The sequence below is a fragment of the Panulirus ornatus genome, chromosome 46 (assembly GCF_036320965.1).
Source record: "Panulirus ornatus isolate Po-2019 chromosome 46, ASM3632096v1, whole genome shotgun sequence".
NCBI lineage: Eukaryota > Metazoa > Arthropoda > Malacostraca > Decapoda > Palinuridae > Panulirus > Panulirus ornatus.
The window spans coordinates 3937341-3959840 of NC_092269.1; the positions used below are offsets into that span (position 1 = coordinate 3937341).

The window sequence follows — 22500 nt, forward strand, 5'->3', positions numbered from 1 at the left end:
AGCTTTTCAGAAGATGAGGTGCGATATGTAGAGTACCAGTTGTGGTTGCAGAGTCCTGAGCCGTCTCTCACACCACCACCACCGTCGTCCTCAAGCACGGACCGTCTCATTGACCTTCCCACGGGAGAGACGGGAGATTAACCTAACCTGCACGACACAGAGAGAGAGAGAGAGAGAGAGAGAGAGAGAGAGAGAGAGAGAGAGAGAGAGAGAGAGAGAGAGGCGTGGCAATCGCGGTGTTGTATTATTTTTTTTATCTTATTATTATTATTATTTTTTTTTTTTTTTTAGTTCTTTGTCCCGTGGTCTTCGGTAGGTTCCCGTTTTCTTTGCGCGTGTCTCGCGTGCGGGAGGGAGGTCATAGGGTCTGTGACGGTGAGGGTGGGGGGGGAGTGGGTCGGGGGAGGGGTGGTAGGGGGGTTAGGTAGTCGAGAAATAGGCCTAATTTTCTTTAAAAGGTCGTGGGGTATGCTTCTCTCTCTCTCTCTCTCTCTCTCTCTCTCTCTCTCTCTCTCTCTCTCTCTCTCTCTCTCTCTCTCTCTCTCTCTCTCTCTCTCTCTCTTAAAGTTGGAGTGCGGCTCTACGCGGACGGCTCCGAGCTGTTCGTGGGGGGGGGGGGGGAATCTGTCTACTCGTGGCTGGCTGGTAGATTGAAGGTCAATGTAAGACTATATCTTTAAGGTTTATTTTTTGTAAGATTTTTTTGTTTTTCATTTTACGAGAGAGGGAGTACGTACGTGCTGGGTGGGGCTGGGGGTTGAGGGAAAGGGGGGGGGGGGGGCTCCCTCTTCCTCGTCTTCATCTTCACTATTTCATTATGTTTATTATCTACATTTCTTTAATGCTCTTTTTATGTGCATATTCTTTAGTGTGAAAACCCCCCCTTCCCCCATTTTCTCTACTCAAGTTAATCTCATGTTCCTCCTCCTCCTCCTCCTCCCATCTTCTTCTCCTCATCTTCTTGGCATCTTAATCCAGTTAACTACTTCCTTGGGGACCGGGAATCGAACCACCCCCCCCTGTCTTGAACGCTGAGGTCGACCGTGTTAACACGCTCGCCACAGCTGATCCTCGCTCGGTTCAGCTGGGCGTCATGACGACCCCTTGTGGACGACGGGTGAGCGCGGCAGCACGACCCTCGAGGGACGACGGTACGATCCCAAGGGGGTCATCATCATCATCACTATCCCCCACCTCAAGGGTCGTACCGTTTTTCTCCCCCCTCCCTCAAGGGTCGTACCGTTTTTTATCCCCCCTCCCTCAAGGGTCGTACCGTTTTTATCCCCCCTCCCTCAAGGGTCGTACCGTTTTTATCCCCCCTCCCTCAAGGGTCGTACCGTTTTTATCCCCCCTCCCTCAAGGGTCGTACCGTTTTTTATCCCCCCTCCCTCAAGGGTCGTACCTTTCCCCTCCCCCTCCCTCAAGGGTCGTACCGTTTTTTTATCCCCCCTCCCTCAAGGGTCGTACCGTTTTTATCCCCCCTCCCTCAAGGGTCGTACCGTTTTTTATCCCCCCTCCCTCAAGGGTCGTACCGTTCCCCTCCCCCTCCCTCAAGCGTCGTACCGTTCCCCTCCCCCTCCCTCAAGTGTCGTACCGTTCCCCTCCCCCTCCCTCAAGTGTCGTACCGTTTTTTATCCCCCCTCCCTCAGGGGTCGTACCGTTTTTATCCCCCCTCCCTCAAGGGTCGTACCGTTTTTTATCCCCCTCCCTCAGGGGTCGTACCGTTTTTATCCCCCTCCCTCAAGGGTCGTACCGTTTTTTATCCCCCCTCCCTCAAGGGTCGTACCGTTTTTATCCCCCTCCCTCAAGGGTCGTACCGTTTTTATCCCCCCTCCCTCAAGGGTCGTACCGTTTTTATCCCCCCTCCCTCAAGGGTCGTACCGTTTTTATCCCCCTCCCTCAGGGGTCGTACCGTTTTTATCCCCCCTCCCTCAAGGGTCGTACCGTTTTTATCCCCCCTCCCTCAAGGGTCGTACCGTTTTTATCCCCCTCCCTCAAGGGTCGTACCGTTTTTATCCCCCCTCCCTCAAGTGTCGTACCGTTCCCCTCCCCCACCTCAAGTGTCGTACCGTTCCCCTCCCCCTCCCTCAGGTGTCGTACCGTTTCCCCCCTCCTCAAGGATGGTACCATTTTTCCCCCCCTCCCTCAAAGGGGTGGAGTAGGAGGGGGTTATGGTAGGGGTGGGTGGAGAAAGGTAGATGCCGTCCCCCCCATGCTATAATGGAGGCTTTTAATGTCACGTAGGGGTATCTTTAGATAGATAGATGGATAGATAGATAGATAGATGGACAGACAGACAGATAGATATCTGTCGGTGGCACGTGTAAGGGGATCCATTTGCGGCGCAGCGCGACCTTGACAGTGAGAAACGCGTGCTGGTGGTGGTGGTGTGGGGGGGAGTGTTCAGAGGGAGGGGAACGTGGGGGGGGGATGGCTTCCGTTCTTTGTGACCGTGAAGCGCGTCGCCCAGGTTCCCCTCCTCCGTCAGAGGCGCGCGCGCACTCTCTCTCTCTCTCTCTCTCTCTCTCTCTCTCTCTCTCTCTCTCTCTCTCTCTCTCTCTCTCTGTCTATCATTACATTTATGTGTCTATCTATTTCTGCAGAGGGGAATCACTGCCTAGAAGTGAACAGAGAGAGAGAGAGAGAGAGAGAGAGAGAGAGAGAGAGAGAGAGAGAGACCCACGGTGTTCAAAAGTCTCGTCTAGAGAGACACCTCGAGGCGTAGGCTGTGGAGAGACGTGGTGGGGGGGGGGGGGGTAGGGTGGAGACGCAGGAAGAGACATGGCTAAGTTGGCGAGACCTTCAGGAGGAAGCTTGGGTACACACACACACACACACACACACACACACACACACACACAAGCAACTGACGGCGGTGCTGCTTATTTCCCCTCCCCTCCCCTTCCTAGCCTCTCTCCCCTACCCTCCCAGCCCCTTTCTCCCCTCCCCAACCCTCCAAGCCCTCCCTCTCTCTCTCTCTTTCTCTCTCCCCTCGCGGGGTAAAAGTTTGCGCGATGGGTTGTCAGAAGGGGAAGCCGAAGTGGGAGGAGAAGGGGACGAGAAGTAAGGGAAGGACGTGATGGAAGATGGTAGATTGCGTAGGAAAGGAGAACATGGAAGATAGATCGAAGGCACGGACGGTTGTAGGGATGGAGCGAGAGAGGCGAGTCTAGGGATGGACAGAAAGAGGGAGCATAGGCAGAGGGAGACAGAGTGGAAGAGGAATACGTAAACAAATGATGGAGAAGGGATGGTAGAAGGAATATGGCCGTACTCAAGAGTCTTATTAAGCTCAGAGGTCGTGCTCAAGGATCGTATTATGCTCAGAGGTCGTGCTCAAGGGTCGTATTATGCTCAGGTCGTGCTCAAGGGCCATATTATGCTCAGAGATCGTGCTCAAGGGTCGTATTATGCTCAGAGGTCGTGCTCAAGGGTCGTATTATGCTCAGAGGTCGTGCTCAAGGGTCGTATTATGCTCAGGTCGTGCTCAAGGGCCATATTATGCTCAGAGATCGTGCTCAAGGGTCGTATTATGCTCAGAGGTCGTGTTCAAGGATCGTATTATGCTCAGAGGTCGTGCTCAAGGGTCGTATTATGCTCAGAGGTCGTGCTCTACATATACAGACACACACACACACACACACACGCCATAGCCATAAGGAGTATACACGATGCTTGTAGACAAGGTAGGAGGGAAGGCGCGGCGCTCGTAGTTGTCTGTGTGTGTGTGTTTGTACTGACAACACGACTCCAGGTGGTATGTGTTTGCGGCTAGGAACAGAACACGGGATCAATAACAACCAGAGCAGTGTGTGTGTGTGTGTGTGTGTGTGTGTGTGTGTGTGTGTGTGTGTGTGTGTGTGTTGACAGAGGTGGATGTTCTGTGTGCTTGGCTTAGTTGATGACTTATCTCTGGTGGTGGGGATGGTGGTGGGAGGCTTGAGCCGGGATGGGATAGTCCGAAGAGAGAGAGAGAGAGAGAGAGAGAGAGAGAGAGAGAGAGAGAGAGAGAGAGAGAGAGAGAGAGAGAGATTACGGCATTCCCAGCTCATCTCAGCCCCGCCAGCTTGTTATGGCATCTCTCCCAGAGCATCATAGCAATCCCCACAGCTCATCACAGCACCTCCCAGCTCGCTAACCCCCCCATACCTAATCCCTGATCCCCCCCCTCCTCCTCCCTTCTATCCTGGGACATAACCGACGTTGAGCCAGAGGGAGAGGTGGGTGGAGAGGAGCCCCCTGCTTTGCTATGATGTTTCTACTTCAGTTTAGACTCTGAAATAAGACCTCGTCGTAGACCATCAGGTCTTCCGTTCTCTGGCTTTTCCCATGTACTCCCATGTATTACTGTCCTCCAGCAGATAACCTTCGTCGTAGACCATCAGGTCTCTTGTCACCTCTCCTTCCCACATACTCCCATGCGCTATACCGTCCCGCAGTAGGTGACCTCGTCATAGACCATCAGGTCTCCTCCCTACCCCCCTGCTGTGGCTTCCATAGGCCTCATTGAGCCTGAAGCACCACTTCGTCGTATCGACCCCTGTCTGTGGGCTTTGGCTGCTTCTGGTGGGGGGGCGGGCAGCGTCTCGCTCTCCCGTCAGATGTCTGTGGCGAAGGGGGGGTAGGACCGGGTCCTTACACACCTGCTTCATATAATGCTCGTGCAGGACCGGCCGTTTCTCACCTGCCTCATAATGCTAAGGGCCATAACACTCGTTCCTGTGAGCCTGATCTACCATTAGACTGTGAGCGTGATCTACCATTGGACTGTGATCCTCATCTGCCATTATAAGCCCCCATCTTCCACTATACTATAAGCCTGATATACCATTAGACTCGGGGAAACAGTTTCGTCCACGCTTATCTCGAGCCTTCGCAACACTGCTCTAGTGTAAATTGTTTACATTTACATTTACACTCTCGGCTGTATTTACACCTTGTTCCTCTCTCACCCTCCAGTCGCAGTGGCCAGACAAGTGCATTACAGGTACTTGTATCTTTCCTGTATTCTGTATCACACGCGTCATCCGTAGTTGTTACAGTTACTTCAGGCACTTGACGATGGGGAAGATCAGTTCTGGTGATGAGTAGTTGTGTAGTTACGCCGGTATGATGGTGGTTAACCCCCGCGAGCACGGCCTGTGACCTGTGTGACCTGACCGCCCTCGTTGTACCCTTCTGCTGGTAGGACAGTGTACCGTCGTGGTCAAGTGGACCGTGTACCGTCGTGGTCAAATGGACCGTGTACCGTCATGGTCAAACGGACCGTGTACCGTCATGGTCAAACGGACCGCGTACCGTCATGGTCAAACGGACCGTGTACCTTCGTGCACGAGGAATTTAAAGCTGAGGGGAAACGCCAGAGTTCCCAGTGACCCTGGCCTTTGTGATGGTGGTGGTGGTAAGAGGGTGAGGGGAGAGGGAGGGAGGGGGGGATACAGGTGCGGGGGGGGTGGGGGAGAGGGAGGGAGAGATGGGAGGGGAGGGGTTCGGTCGGGAGGTCTCCATACGGAAGGGGAGTGAGTGGTGGTGGTTGGGGTCGGCCTCCCATGGGGAGTGGGGGGGGGATTAGGGGTCGTGGGGACTGGGTTACGGATGGGGGGAGTGAGGGAGGGAGGGAGGGAGTGAGGGAGGGAGGGAGGGAGTGAGGGAGGGAGGGAGTGAGGGAGGGAGATATGACTAGGGTTACTGGGTCCGGGAGCCCAGGAGTTTTTACTCCTTAGCAACAAACCTGTGACTCTTTTCCCTCTCTCTCTCTTCTCTCTTCTCTCTTCTCTCTTCTCCCCGTGAACACCACAGGTTGTATTGAAGTATATTCCTCCTCCCTCGTTCCCGTCCCCTCCCTCCTCCTCCTCCTCTCGACGTCATTCGTGTATGTTCGTAAAGATCCGTCGATTTAACAGAGCCGACTGTGGTGGTTTGAACAATGTGTGTGTGTGTGTGTGTGTGTGTGTGTAAGTGTGTGTGTGTGTGTGTGTGTGTGTTCATCCTTGTGGAGGAAACAATCGTATGTGGTTCATCGTGGGGGGGGGAGGGGGGTTAATTCATCGCTAGGTGTTCACTGTTCATCGTCAGGTGTTCGTTGTTCATCGTCAGGTGTTCACTGTTCATCGTCAGGTGTTCGTTGTTCATCGTCAGGTGTTCGTTGTTCATCGTCAGGTGTTCGTTGTTCATCGTCAGGTGTTCACTGTTCATCGTCAGGTGTTCGTTGTTCATCGTCAGGTGTTCAGTGTTCGTACTACCCTGGCGCGAGCTGTTCATTTAAAGGGACACACACACACACACACACACACACACACACACACACACACACACAACGCCTAAGGTCGAATTCCTACCCGAGGAGTGGAGGATATTGGCCTTATTTTTTTTTTTTTTTTTTACTATTCAAGTATGTAAACAGTTTACATACTGCAGTTTATAAGGCATTTCAACCCTCTGGCACCGGCGGTTATGGGCGAGTCTCCGGTAGATCTTGGGTGTAAATTGACCTCACTGAGCTTAAACATTAACGATCGTAAACAAGCGCACAAACGATTCAAAAGCTAGTTATGCTGGTTGGTTATTCATGAGGAAGAGGGAGCCAAGGAATGTTCATGGAGGAAGGGGCAGAAGGTCATTTTACTGGGATGGTTAAGGGGAGGGTTGATGTCAGCTGTTAGAAAACGGGACGAGGGTGTAAGACGGGGGACAATTTAAAGCACTTGTCCTTGTCTGTTGTCGAGGTGGGGGCGCTGGGTGCAGAGGAGGGTCTGTAGGTTTGTTATGGTGCTTTAAGAAGAGGTGGTCCGTTAAACTCACTGCATATTGAACACTCATTTATTAGACACTGCAATTACGTTATCTTTACCTGTCATCATTTATCTTTATCTGTGACCATACGTTATTTATTTTTCGCCAGTAAACACGCAGGCTTCTCAGCTGATATTAGAATTGCTGTTTCCTCTCTGCTGACGCTTGGTGAATGAAGAGGATGTTTATTGAATGCTAAACAGACACCATTTGTGGGGGCCTTCCTGTCATTTGCGCTAATTAGAGTGGCTTAATTATACGTTATTACGTAAGTGAATGGCAGGAAGTTTGGTGTATATATATATATATATATATATATATATATATACACCGGGGATGGGGGGGGGGTTAGAGATCTTCCCCCTCCTGTATTACTTTCCAAACGAAGGAAGAGAGGAAGGAGCCAAAAGAGGATATTTTACCCTCTAAGGCTCACTCATCTGTTACGGACGCTACCCCGCGCACGTGGGAAATGGTACATTTACGCAGTACGGATCTTATGTGTATTCAAATAGTGTAAAGTTTTGAGAACACGTGAACTAAAGATGTCACAAAATTATACGAAACAGAAAATGGGACACAACTGTAAATCTTAAAATCACACCAACTTGTAAAATGTAAAACAAATGAATTAACGTAAAATGTAAAACAAAAAAAAACTAGAAACACACACACACACACACACACACACACACACACACACACACACACACACACACACACACACGAACTTGAAATCGTTAAATGACTCTTACAATTCGTTGTCTAATCCTCTGGTTTCCCCTCCCCCTTCCAACCCCCCCCCCCCCCCCCACGCCAATAGAGCCAGTAATTGCCAATTAAGCTTTTGGGACAACCAACAGGAAGGTCAAGAACTCGACATTGGTGTGATATTTTTTTTTTTATATTTCGTTATTTTCTCACAAAGGAAATTATTTTTTTTTTTTGTCTCCCATCGTATATTGCCGTAAGGGCGATCTTCCGTAGCCGTTCGAGCGAGAAAGTGAGCCTTATAGCGGGGGGGATATTTTTTTTTTTTCTGCCGCCATTTTACATCGTCTTTCTGAAATGATTTTTGTGAATGGGGACTGAAAACGTTGTGTGGATGGGGGAAAGAAAATGGAATGTGGGGGCTGGGGAAAAGAATAAGAGTATGGGGAGAAAATGAGTCAGTGTAGAGAAGGAATAAAATCTGGAAATTATATATATATATATATATATATATATATATATATATATATATATATATATATATATGTATATATATATATATATATATATATATATATATATATATATATATATATATATATATATATAGAGAGAGAGAGAGAGAGAGAGAGAGAGAGAGAGAGAGAGAGAGAGAGAGAGAGAGAGTTATAACAAAATTTGTTATACGTTGTAGTGGCGAGGACGTAGAACCACTCACCAATAAAGTAATAAAAGTTAATTGCTTTTCGTTACACTGGCCTGGAGGATCCTCGTGCACGAGGGGCGTAAGCCAAACCGCCGACTAGTCTTGAGCCCAATGCAGCCTAGCGTGATTTCAGTAATTCTGTCAACGTATATTTAATAAATAGTCTAACCTTCACTATATTAGGATGAGCAGAGAAATGGAGTAAGTATTCGAAATATCCTCTTCTTAACCTGTCTAGATTTATAAGCAAAGATAGTGGAGATAAAGTTATATAAATCTATAATATATCTCAAGCTAAAAGGTAAAAGAACATATGTGTGTGTGTCTGTATGTCATTATATAAAACTCCCATGATCTCGCTCGTGGAATAAATATATGTAACCAGGGGACTCACGTGATGAGAGGGGGGTAGCATAGTGGAAATAATGGGGGGGTTGGGGGGGTACGTAGACGAAGACTGTAATATCACGTGATCAGAGACGCGCGCACGCACGTACGTACACACACACATACACACACAGCTGATGCATCACGTGATGCAAGATGGCGGCCGGGGGAGGGAGGGTTTACGTGCATCTGGGTGGGATGTCTGGGATTAGCCCCACAAAGAAACACATTGTCATCCTCACGGGTCATATAAACACACGAGCTTAATGCATCACGTGATCAGGATTTAAATAAACATCTGTGGCGTGGCGGAGGAGGAGGGAGGAGGAGATCCGTCGTGAGAGAGAGACATAAACACGACCCTCGAGCGTCAGCTGGTGGTCGGTCGGTCGGTCACACGCTGCAACCGCCATTTATTTTTGGCGGGAACTTGGTTCCCCCCCCCCCAATCCCCTTCTCCCCCTCAGCGCGCGTGTTGCTTCCAACCCAAATATTTTAATGAATTGTTTACACGTGTATACGTATTCCTCATTGATTTTTTTTCAACTAATATCTGATTTTTTTTTTTTTTTCGATGGTCAATTGAATCGATCAACTCTTTGAATCCACATAGATGGAAATCGGCTCGTAGCTGATAACGTGTTCGGAATGGTTTACAGTCTGTGGCCTCGACTTCGACCTTCGTGGATTAGAAGTAAAACACTTACGACAGTTATGAAATTCGCTGCCATAAAGTGTTTATATTGCCACCATGTTTTAGCGTGCAGTAAGTGTTTTATTGCCGTGTTTTATGACTTCTCGGATCTCAAGTTGCAAGTTGTTACGGTTTGATTGCAACGACTTGTCTCAATCATCCGGGTCTTCTGGATGCTTCATGAGCACGTTGGTACGGCCCGTGGGTGTGATGGCCTGATCTTCGACTGTACTTTTAGGGTCAAGCCAGAGGTCACACACACACACACACACACACACACACACACACACACACACATACCATAGCGTAAGCCAGGTATCCAATTTATCGACCAGCAAAGACGGGAAGATGAACAGCTGGGGTAACTGCAGGCCACCACACAACAGAACCATATATATATATATAATATATATATATATATATATATATATATATATATATATATATATATATATATATATATGTAAGACCGTGAAATTTAGCCTGAGGCAAGAGATTAATTTAGTAAGAGAGTGGGTGTGGTAACTGGCTGTGTTGTTAGCTCATAAAAGAGAAGGGAATGCAGGCGCTGTGGCCAGGGGAAATGTCAAGCAAGAATACTCCCATGTTGCTGTCTGGCACCCTTGATGGCCGGTTTGTTGACCTCTTGTCATCCCCGCCCGGGGTCACCTGTGATATATATATATATATATATATATATATATATATATATATATATATATATATATATATATATTGTGGTTCATTGGTAAGTTAGATCTATGTAGTGGTATAGAGATGGGTGGTCTAGAGCCCAGACGAGAAAGTGTAACCCGTGTATGCCTGGGGAGTGTAGTTTCAGAAGGGTGTATTTCTGGAGCTCAAAATTTTTTTCCGAGTGCTTTATTGTGTAAGGTTTGTTTAGAATATGTTTTAAATTTTTGTGCTTGCTGAAGTTGACCAGGCGGGCGAAGCGTAGCGTAGAGCCGATATATTGCTCTTAAAGTTAACCTGGCGAGAGTTTTAGGGAGCGAATGTCGTGTGTTGACGCCCTTGGTTACACCAAGAATGACCGGGGCTTTTGTCACAGTGGGAGTGGATGACCCATCAAGATGAGGGTGGAGGTGTATACACTGGGTTCAGGTCTAGCTGGTGATTGTGGTTTGAGCAGGGGTGCTAACGTTATGTGAGGGGACTCGATCACTGTTCTGCTGGCGTGAACGTAGCGCCGCGCTGTCGCTGTCGCTGCTCAGTGCCTTCGTGCTTGCATTTGATTACAAGATTGCCTTCAGCTGCTGAGGAGATTACGCTGGAGGGGAGTGGAGGCGAGAGGTCAGAGCGAGGTTATTTAGGAAGGAGATCGAGGAGAAGTTCAATCATCAGGGACGAATTGAGCGAGACGGATTGCCTCCCCGAAGCTTTTTTGGGAGGCGTGTTAGTTGCTCTTGCTGAGGGTGGGGAAGGGAATGGTTCAGTACATGATTAAGGACGTGATGGATCAAGGCGACCAGCCCTCGAGAAGAACGCTAGCATGTGATCGGCCAAGGAGGAGGAGAAGGAGGAGGAGGGAGGGAGAGAAGGACCCTCTCTCTCTCTGAAGACCAGCGCATTACGAGCCGAGACCAACACTGGGGTCAGAGACATTCCTGGACTCTGGCGTTGCTGCCCTGAAGAAGTGGACACGCAAGCCCCCCCCCTCGTCTTCTGCCACGGGGGGAATGCACCGAACCACCTCCTCCTCCTCCTCCTCCCCGGGAGGCCAGAGATTGCCCTGTGGCAATGACGGTGTTTTGTCTCCACGTCGAACCTCTGCTGCCTGTAACGTGCATGGTGACGTCTGCATGATGGACTAGGTCGATCCGACTCCCTCACCATGCGCGGCGGAACGTCATTGCCCACACCTCAACACTGATCTCATGATTACCTTGGGTAATTATGCATGACTCCCAAGGGGGGGGGGGGGGGGGTACTACACACATCCTCTCCCTCTTTTCTCCTCCTCCTCCCCAACCCCCCTACGCAAGCAACCATACACACACGAACATACGTCCCCTAGATCGCCAGGGTGACCTTAGATAATCCAACACTCTTCCCTCCCTCCCCCTAACTACACTCACCTCCCTGAAATACATTTTTAAACACCCACTCCCCCGTCACTCATATGCCTCTCCCCCCCCATTGGTCAGTCAGTCAGCTGTTAACCCCATTCTGCCTCGGGCTAATGGGGCCAACCGGTAGTGTGATGGGGGGATATATTTAAAAGATGGGGGGCCCAGTTTGATTTCTGTCACGAACCCATTAGAATAAAAAGGAGTCTCTCTCTCTCTCTCTCTCTCTCTCTCTCTCTCTCTCTCTCTCTCTCTCTCTCTCTCTCTCTCTCTCTCTCTCTCGGGTCCAGGCGCTGACCCAGCCTTCCACCATTCCTTTGGTGCAAAGCGGACCAGCCATTCTTGTCAAAGACACATTTGTTTTTTTTTTTTCTCTCCCCCAGTGTTGGAAAAGTTGTCTGTTTTACGATCATTTTGTGACCCACCTTGCTGTTAACGGTATATGACCCCCTCATGAGATAGGTCAACAGTCCTTTGGGGGAATCGGGCGATTCTATTCCAAGACGAGAAATTGTTGTACCAGTAGTAGTAGTAGTAGTGTTAGATGCCATTTTTTGTTTCGAGTTGGCATTCGTCTGACGAAATACTTGAGACAGATAATCGTACATTGTTATGGTTGTTGCTTTTCTTTATATCGTCCACCAGTTACCCAATTGGTGTGCTCAGTTACTCGTTCCAGGTCGGCCGTTTTCTCTAGTGACCTAAATGCAAAATTTGATTTTAGTCGTGAAGGAAAAAAAAATAATTTCTGTCATGGTTAGGGATCCTAATTTGATTTTATATCTGGTTAATTCCGTAAAAGGAATTTAATGGAATTTTTTCTTGGGAGTTCCATTATTTGTTTGTTTGTTTACGTACCGTATATATATATTTATTTTTTTTGGTTGTAATGAGCAATTTAATACTGGCTTCGGTGCCTCTCCTCTGAGTTTTCTACCTGCTTTCCCTTTTCTCCTTCCCGTTTTCTTCGTTTTCTCTTCCCACATTCTCTTTCTCTCTCCACTTTCACTATTTCCCCAGTTAATTCTCTTCTCTCCTTCCCTTCTTTTTCCTTCCTCCCTCTCCTTGAAAACAGTATAGATGGACAGAGCAAATTATGGAATCTGATGAAAATTACTTACTGACGTCCACATTCTGTTTTCTTTGATTAGAATGCCATTTTCTGCCACCATTAGTGTATTAGATATTTCTTTTTTTTTTTTTTACAGATTTCGCTTAATAGTACTGTATCGTGTGTGTGCACGTCATAGGGTTTACAGTGCACAGCCTGGGGTTTACAGTGCACTGCCTGGGATTTACAGTGCACGGCCTGGGGTTTGCAGTGCACTGCCTGGGATTTACAGTGCACGGCCTGGGGTTTGCAGTGCACGGCCTGGGGTTTACAGTGCACGGCCTGGGGGTTGCAGTGCACGGCCTGGGGTTTGCAGTGCACTGCCTGGGATTTACAGTGCACGGCCTGGGGTTTGCAGTGCACTGCCTGGGATTTACAGTGCACGGCCTGGGGTTTGCAGTGCACGGCCTGGGGTTTACAGTGCACGGCCTGGGGGTTGCAGTGCACGGCCTGGGGGTTACAGTGCACGGCCTGGGGGTTGCAGTGCACGGCCTGGGGTTTACAGTGCACGGCCTGGGGTTTACAGTGCACGGCCTGGGGGTTACAGTGCACGGCCTGGGGTTACAGTGCACGGCCTGGGGGTTGCAGTGCACGGCCTGGGGTTTACAGTGCACGGCCTGGGGTTTACAGTGCACTGCCTGGGGTTTACAGTGCACGGCCTGGGGGTTTACAGTGCACGGCCTGGGGGTTGCAGTGCACGGGCTGGGGTTTACAGTGCACGGCCTGGGGGTTACAGTGCACGGGCTGGGGTTTACAGTGCACGGGCTGGGGGTTGCAGTGCACGGGCTGGGGTTTACAGTGCACTGCCTGGGGTTTACAGTGCACGGCCTGGGGGTTGCAGTGCACGGCCTGGGGGTTGCAGTGCACGGGCTGGGGTTTACAGTGCACTGCCTGGGGGTTGCAGTGCACGGCCTGGGGGTTGCAGTGCACGGCCTGGGGTTTACAGTGCACGGCCTGGGGGTTACAGTGCACGGCCTGGGGTTTACAGTGCACGGCCTGGGGGTTGCAGTGCACGGCCTGGGGGTTACAGTGCACGGCCTGGGGGTTGCAGTGCACGGCTGGGGTTTACAGTGCACGGCCTGGGGGTATACTTATTCCTTTCTGTCTTCGTTAAATATGTGTATTTGTTAGTTTCACTATACATGTTTCTTTCCTTGTTTTGTTTGTACCATTTTACTATGTCTGTATCTCTACCGTGTATTTGTATTTTGATTATTGTACTTGTCTGTATATATTTTAGTTTCATGAATGCAGTGACAGGAGGTTTTTAGAGGGTTTGATCTATCGGTAAACTCCAGGATTTGCTGTGTATATGGCAGTGTTTCGCTCCCCTTTTGCGCCGGGTTCGATCCTCTTCTGCGGCGCGCAGGTGTGTCGCTGGTGGCGTGGGTTGGCAACGGCTTAGAACTGTGCCGGCGATTAAGAAATTTGGTCAATTTGCCGACGAATTCTTTGGTATAGAGTTCAGCTGAGGATTACATTTACGGAAATGATTAATGTGATTATTCTCTCGGATGGAACGTTGCTGGTGGTTGCTGAAATTACAAGCACGATTATTATTATTATTTTTTTTTTTTTTTTTTTTTTACATAAAATGTTTATTGGTTGCCTGGTACAAATGATGAGTGCAGTGTGTGTGTGTAGGATGTTGCATAATGTTGTGATACGAAATGTCGCGTCCCTTCCAGAAGAAATGGTCGTGCTGTCTGCGTTGTAAATTCTGTGATGTTGTGGTACGTTTGTGTTACGAATTCTACAATATTGTGATACTTTTGTGTTACAAATTGTATAATGTTGTGATACTTTTGTCTTGCAAATTGTATGATGTTGTGATACTTTTGTGTTACAATTTGTATAATGTTGTGATACTTTTGTGCTACAAATTGTATAATGTTGTGATACTTTTGTGTTACAAATTGTATAATGTTGTGATACTTTTGTGTTACAAATTGTATAATGTGATACTTTTGTGCTACAAATTGTATAATGTTCTGATACTTTTGTGTTACAAATTGTATAATGTTGTGATACTTTTGTGTTACAAATTGTATAATGTTGTGATACTTTTGTGCTACAAATTGTATAATGTTGTGATACTTTTGTGTTACAAATTGTATAATGTTGTGATACTTTTGTGTTACAAATTGTATAATGTTGTGATACTTTTGTGTTACAAATTGTATAATGTTGTGATACTTTTGTGTTACAAATTGTATAATGTTGTGATACTTTTGTGCTACAAATTGTATAATGTTGTGATACTTTTGTGTTACGAATTGTATAATGTTGTGATACTTTTGTGCTACAAATTGTATAATGTTGTGATACTTTTGTGTTACAAATTGTATAATGTTGTGATACTTTTGTGCTACAAATTGTATAATGTTGTGATACTTTTGTGCTACAAATTGTATAATGTTGTGATACTTTTGTGTTACAAATTGTATAATGTTGTGATACTTTTGTGCTACAAATTGTATAATGTTCTGATACTTTTGTGTTACAAATTGTATAATGTTGTGATACTTTTGTGTTACAAATTGTATAATGTTGTGATACTTTTGTGCTACAAATTGTATAATGTTGTGATACTTTTGTGCTACAAATTGTATAATGTTGTGATACTTTTGTGTTACAAATTGTATAATGTTGTGATACTTTTGTGTTACAAATTGTATAATGTTCTGATATTTTTGTGTTACAAATTGTATAATGTTGTGATACTTTTGTGTTACAAATTGTATAATGTTGTGATACTTTTGTGCTACAAATTGTATAATGTTGTGATACTTTTGTGTTACAAATTGTATAATGTTCTGATACTTTTGTGCTACAAATTGTATAATGTTGTGATACTTTTGTGTTACAAATTGTATAATGTTCTGATACTTTTGTGCTACAAATTGTATAATGTTGTGATACTTTTGTGTTACAAATTGTATAATGTTGTGATACTTTTGTGTTACAAATTGTATAATGTTGTGATACTTTTGTGCTACAAATTGTATAATGTTGTGATACTTTTGTGCTACAATTTGTATAATGTTGTGATACTTTTGTGCTACAAATTGTATAATGTTGTGATACTTTTGTGTTACAAATTGTATAATGTTGTGATACTTTTGTGTTACAAATTGTATAATGTTGTGATACGGTTTATAGATGTCGTTTTCATTGCAGAGGAGAAAATGGTCCTGGATTAGATGAGGACAGATAATTGCTTTTGATTGTATTTGTGCTTCATATATATAGACATATTTTTTTTCTTCCTTTCCCTCTCTCTCTCTTCTTAAGATAGTCGACGACTCGGCCTGGCCTGGCCTGGCCTGGCCTTGTGTCCATTCTTGGCAGGGGAGGTGGCCACGTGTCCCCCCCCCCCCCCAGTGGCACACATGGCCCCCACTCCACACACACACACACACACACACACACACACACACTGCTATACCACCTCACCCACTTAACGACCTTAATCACTCTTGCAGTTGATAGACCTAAAGACCACAACCAGCTAGACCAACCAGCCAATGGGGATGCCGCGTGACAGTGGGCTACCCCTAATCTTAGACTACTACGCATTAGAGATCTCAACCATATCTCCACTCTTGGTCCGTCCGTCCGTCCGTCGTTTAGCCGTGGACAGGATCTGTCGCCGTCAGTCTGTCCCACGTCATCAGCCAACGTAATCCTATTTGAATCGCCCGCCATTATTTCCCTTTTGAGCGTCCGCATCATTACCATAATAGTTACCATTGTTATGGTAATATTCATATAAATGTATTAATATTTTTTTTTTTCCTTATTCGTTCCCCGTTTCCCGTGTGAGCGAGGTGGCGCCGGGAACAAACGAAGGACGGCCTCATTTCCTCTTCACATCCGGGTGTTGCGTATTTCGCGCGGTAAGCCAGGGTTCATGATGATAATGATGATGATAACGATGATAAATATCACTGATGACTATAATGATATAATGATAATAACGATATTGATTATTATTGTTATTATTCATGTTATTATTATTATTATTATTATTATTATTATTATTGTTATTGTTATTATTATTATTATTGTTGTTATTATTATTATATTATTATTATTGTTATTATTATTATTATTATTATTATTATTATTATTATTATTATTATGTCATTATTATTATTATTATTATTATTATTATTATTATTATTATTATTATTATCATTATTATTATTATGTCATTATTATTATTATTATTATTACTACTACTATTATTATTATTATTATTATTATTATTATTATTATTATTATTATTATTATTATTATCATTATTATTATTATGTCATTATTATTATTATTATTATTACTACTATTATTATTATTATTATTATTATTATTATTATTATTATTATTATTATTATTATTATTCCGTAGTTTCCAGAATAATCCACAGCCTCACATAATCTTTCCATCAGCCCTTTGACAACCCCCCTCCCCCCCCCCCCCCCCCCCCCGCACGTCACGGCTGTGTGTGGCACACCACCTGGCATCAGGACAGTGCCACCCCCCTCCCCCCCCACCTCCCGTTGTGGCACAGTGGTGGGTTGTCACCTCACACTGGGACCCCCTCAGGTGGCACCCCTCAACCCCCAGGCCTGCCTCAGGACAACCCCTTCACTATATATATATATATATATATATATATATATATATATATATATATTATGGATTCGAGCAAATGGTTTATACATTTATATCCAAATTCAATTCCGTCTTTCGATTTTTCCTTTTGCGTGATGACCCAAACATGTTTTCTTTTCTCTTCCTCTTCCATTTTGTCGGTGATGGCGGTAGATAGATTACTTTTTCTCTTTCCCCTTTTTTTAATTTTTTTTTCCCCTCAAGACGGCAGTTGACAAGTAGGTCAGCGACCTGGATGTGAAGTGTTTTACGAGAAAAGCATTAATGGCATCATTTATAAGATGATTTTAAGACGTAGATGAATGCACGTAGTCGGTGCCAAGGATGTCTCCATGACATAAGGACAAGTGATATGTTTGGTGGTTTACTTAATTTCCCGCAGTTTGTAGGACACGCAGGTGTGCACTATTTAATTGATATATATATATATATATATATATATATATATATATATATATATATATATATATATATTGATTCAAACTTCCAATTTTATCGACCAGTCCCTGAGGGGAGGATGAACAGCTGGGTTGACTGTGGGACGAGAAGCCAGGATTCGAACCAGTTCGCTCGATCCCGGGCCGCCCGCGGATGCGCCATGGTCAATAACAGATGTATACGTAAGGTAGCGTAACGTAACGGCTCCTGACCTCACTACGTAACACCCCCCCTGACCTTATTTAGTGTAACTGCTTCCGGAGGCCTCATTACCTTTGTCTTTGTTGTCAGCTGGTTAGGAATCTGGCTCTCATTATTCTCAGTTATATTTATTTGATGTCGTTTATCCTGTGCACAGGTCATGGAGTGCACGGATGTGTGTGTGTGTGTATGTGTGTGTGTGTGTGTGTGTCTTTCATTGTGCACGTGCTCTGATGCGAACACGCCCAGTTGTCCACTGACTTTATAGTGGTGGACGCGCGATGGGTAGAAGACGTTCAGTGGCAACCCCTTAGTGAAAACGGAGTCGCGGAGGATTCAAATCTGAACTTCCTGTTGTCTTTGGAGGCCCAACTTTAATAATAAGAGAGAGAGAGAGAGAATGAGAGAGAGAGAGAGAGAGAGAGAGAGAGAGAGAGAGAGAGAGAGAGAGAGAGAGAGAGATCCACGGGTTTGTTGTGCGATGGAAGAGTGTGGTCGTCAAAACGGCCAATCCCACCGGTGAAGCTGTGGTTAACTTACGGGGTGGGGGGGTCAAGTTCAGAGAGCCATGTGGCTGAACCTATAGTAAGTTGTTGATTGAACCAGAGGAACTAATGCGTGGGCTGCTTTAGACGAGGGTGGCTTCATCCAGCGTGTGTCGCGGGGTTGGCACGACCGGAAATGAATGAATAAGAAAAGAGGTGTGCATTAAGACGAAGAAACGAGATGGGGGGTTGTGAGGGGGTGTGAGGTGGGTTCATCAGGCGTGGCCGTGTGCCACACACCCCGTGTCACATGATTCGCATGAGGCGTCAAGGCGCACGAACAACAGAATCGTTAAGAAAGATTGGTATAGGAGGTCGTGAGGTGGGGGGGTTTGGGTCACACAGACGGAGACAGCCGGTGGATCTTGCACGTAGAAGCGCTGGTCGCCCACCTATTTGGGGAAAAGGTCGTGGGTGTGTGACGGGGTAAACGCGTCCTTAAAGACCCTCCCTCCCTCGCCCTCCTGTCGCTGACTGCAGGTCTGGGCTGACCCACTTCTCTTGATCAATCAACAAACTGACGTCGCGTTTCCTCCTCCTCCTCCTCCTCCTCCTCCGTCGTCGTAGACGACATCTCTTCCTCCTCCTCCTCCTCCTCTTTTCTTATTCCTGTATATTTACCGTCGGAGGCTCTTGTTGCCATGGGCGGAAAAGCCTCTCTCTCTCTCTCTCTCTCTCTCTCTCTCTCTCTCTCTCTCTCTCTCTCTCTCTCTCTCTCTCTCTCTCTCTCTCAGTCGTACCGTCGTGATGAATGGTCGTACCGTTGTGTTCGAGGTGTCGTACCGTCGTGATAAATGATCGTACCGTTGTACTCAAAAGTGTCGTACCGTTCACGGTTAACAATTCATTTACGCTTACGTTCATTTACACTGACTTTTAGTTTTACATTGCAACATTGCATTTACTCTCTGACATTACATTTACACAGTGGTAACGCATTAACCGTTGATGAATACATTGACACAGTGACAGTTCATTTACATGGCGGTTTACGGTAAGAGAATCGTTTCATAAGGGGCAGTCGACTGTTGCTTAGACTTACATGACGGTAGCGGCAACGGCAGATGCGTTGGTGGTGAGGTGGGTTCAGTCGAGGACGAGTTAATTAGACCTTGAGGACGAGTTATTTCGACCTGGAGGACGAGTTATTTAGACCTGGAGGACGAGGTGGCGAGAGGGTTAGGGCGTGAGGTGCTGCCTCCCGTGGAGGGTCGGTTGCTGGCTCGACTCAAGGCCGACCTATTCCTCTTCCTCCTCCTCGAGGCTGGGCGTCGAGGACGAGTCTTTTCAGGCAAGGACGACCTCCTCCTCCACCACCTCCCCTACCCCCCGCGTTGAGTCAAGGGCGAGCACTCTCCAAGGCTGTTGCTGTGGGACGTGCGGGGTAAAATTTTATATTTCAAGTCAGGGGTGACCGCCTCACCCTCGAGGATTGGTGTGTGTGTGTGGCAAGACCTTTAATGGCACGTCTCTCTCTCTCTCTCTCTCTCTCTCTCTCTCTCTCTCTCTCTCTCTCTCTCTCTCTCTCTCTCTCTCTCAGATGAGATCGGGGCACGTAAAATAAGCGGCTCCTTCTCGCCCCAGTTATAGCCAAACATTCTGGGGTAAATTGCGTCAAATTTAATTCCACTAATGCGAGGATATGCATCTCTCTCTCTCTCTCTCTCTCTCTCTCTCTCTCTCTCTCTCTCTCTCTCTCTCTCTCTCTCTCTCTCTCTCTAATCCTCGAGCTGGATTTGAGAACCAAGACTTGAAGCTTTTGATGCGTATTGAGAGCAAGGTCTAACTTGAGCCCTCCTACCCCATCCAACGTCATTCCCGAGTCTTACAGCCTCCGTTACAATAACAACATCCTCCTGAGGGTGGTAAAGGCGAGGTAGTCTTATTTAAATGGGTCTCGGTTGTCAGTGGAGTACCTTACCTCATGTGATCTCCCTACAGTCCCTCGCTTCGTTATCATCTCCTCCTCCTCCTCCTTCTGCTATCCCTTTCTCATTCTTCGTCCTCGCTCTGTTATCATCATCTCCTCTTCTTCCTTTCTCATACTTCGCCCTCGCTCTGTTCTCATCATCATCTCCTCTTCTTCCTTTCTCATCCTTCGCCCTCGATCTGTTATTATGATCTCCTCCTCCTCCTCCTCCTCCTCTCCCTCTCCCACCCTTCGTCAGCCAGCCCCTGCCTCGCGAGAAGACATTTCATCGTTTTGTTTCTGTTTATTCAGACCTGGTGGTCTCAACGCTGGCCTAGCCCTTGCCTCATGGCGAGATCTGGTGGTAGGTACTCTCGTAAGTATTCTACCCCGCTCCCCCTCCACACACTCACACACACACACACACACACACACACACACACACACACACACACACACACACACACACACACACACACACACACACACACACAGAGCCATCCCTGACCCGTGGTTAAAGGTGCATTTGTTGTTTACGCTTTGTCGAACCTCGCTTGCTTTGTTTCGTCCCTCCGCCAGTAAGAACCAGCTGCCCTTGGGGTTAAGAGCTGCAGTAGGTCTTCTGCGCCACCTCCTGCCAGGAGCTGTTAAAAAAGGCTGTAGGACGGCGGTGCCCTTGGATCAGGCATAGCAACGTGTATTGTGCGCCTACTGCCGGAGCCCTTTAAGAACCTTCAGGCGGCCGTGCCCTTGGGCCAGGCATAGCAACGAACCTTCTGCGCCTCCCTCAGGAGCTGTTATAATATCCTTGAGGCGGCGGTGGCCTTTGGGTCAGGCATAGCAACGTACCTTCTGCGCCTCCTGCAGGAGCTGTGGACGTCCTGAGGTAAATTAAGGTCTCACAAGGGCGAGTCTGACAAGAGGCGAACTTAGTGATACCCAGCCTCCTCCTCCTCCTCCTCTTCATTCTCCTCCTCCTCATTCTCCTCCTCCTCCTCCTCCTCCTCCTTGCTGCAGCACAAACAGCAGCGCAAAACGCACTCGAAGATACAAGCTTAGATGCCAAACACAGTTGCATTGCGAATGGTAGAGGCCGGAACAACAACAACAACAACAACAACAGCAGCAGCTGTAGCAGCAGCCCGGCAGAAGCGACAGCGTCCGAGATGTTACAAAATACAACGTAGATTATGTTGTAGGCGAATGTGAAGGGTTGTTGTGTAGTTACCCCTGGGTGATGACGCTGCACTTAGCTTGGGTTATGAGCGAGTCGTCGTTAGCTGTGATGGTGACGCTGTAATTAGCTTTGGTGATCAGGGCGCTGTAGTTACAATGGAGGAGGGGGGCGTGGGAGGGGGGTAAGGAGGTTACTTACTGATCAAGTGACGACTCGTTCGTACGACGGTCAGCGACGCGTTGCGTTATACAACGAAGGGCTGAATACAATGCACGAAGATCACTGATGCGTTGCCCATATTACCGTAAGAGCCACGAATATCATCACCCATTATGGAAGGACGTCATTATCTTTCTCACAATCTTCAAGAATATTCATTGAAGTCTGTAGTCTCTCCTCACAATCTTCACAAACATTCATTGAAGTCTGTAGTCTCTCCTCACAATCTTCACGAATATCCAGTGAGGTATGTAGTCTCTCCTGACAGTTTTTACGAATATCCATTGAAGTCTGTAGTATCTACTCACAATCTTCACGAATATTCGTTGAAGTCTGTAGTCTCTCCTCACAATCTTCACGAATATTCATTGAAGTCTGTAGTCTCCCCTCACAATCTTCACGAATATTCATTGAAGTCTGCAGTCTCCCCACACAATCTTCACGAATATTCATTGAAGTCTGTAGTCTCTCCTCACAATCTTCACGAATATTCATTGAAGTCTGTAGTATCACCTCACAATCTTCACGAATATCCATTGAAGTTTGTAGTCTCTCACAATCTTCACGAATATTCATTGAAGTCTGTAGTATCACCTCAATCTTCACGAATATCCATTAAAGTCTGTAGTCTCTCCTCACAATCTTCACGAATATTCATTGAAGTCTGTAGTCTCTCCTCACAATCTTCACGAATATTCATTGAAGTCTGTAGTATCACCTCACAATCTTCACGAATATTCATTGAAGTCTGTAGTCTCGCCTCACAATCTTCACGAATATTCATGGAGCGCCTCGCTTCCTCACCGAGAGAGCCATGAATACCAACACCTGTTGTTGAAGTACGTA

At 46.7% G+C, this 22500-nt stretch overlaps 1 protein-coding gene across 2 annotated transcripts in view; it reads left to right on the top strand.

Annotated features, from left to right (window-relative positions):
• The window catches only part of Lk6 (Lk6 kinase), a 501002-nt gene that overhangs the window by 215213 nt on the left and 263289 nt on the right, over positions 1 to 22500 (top strand). The gene's annotated exons all lie outside the window — the stretch shown is intronic.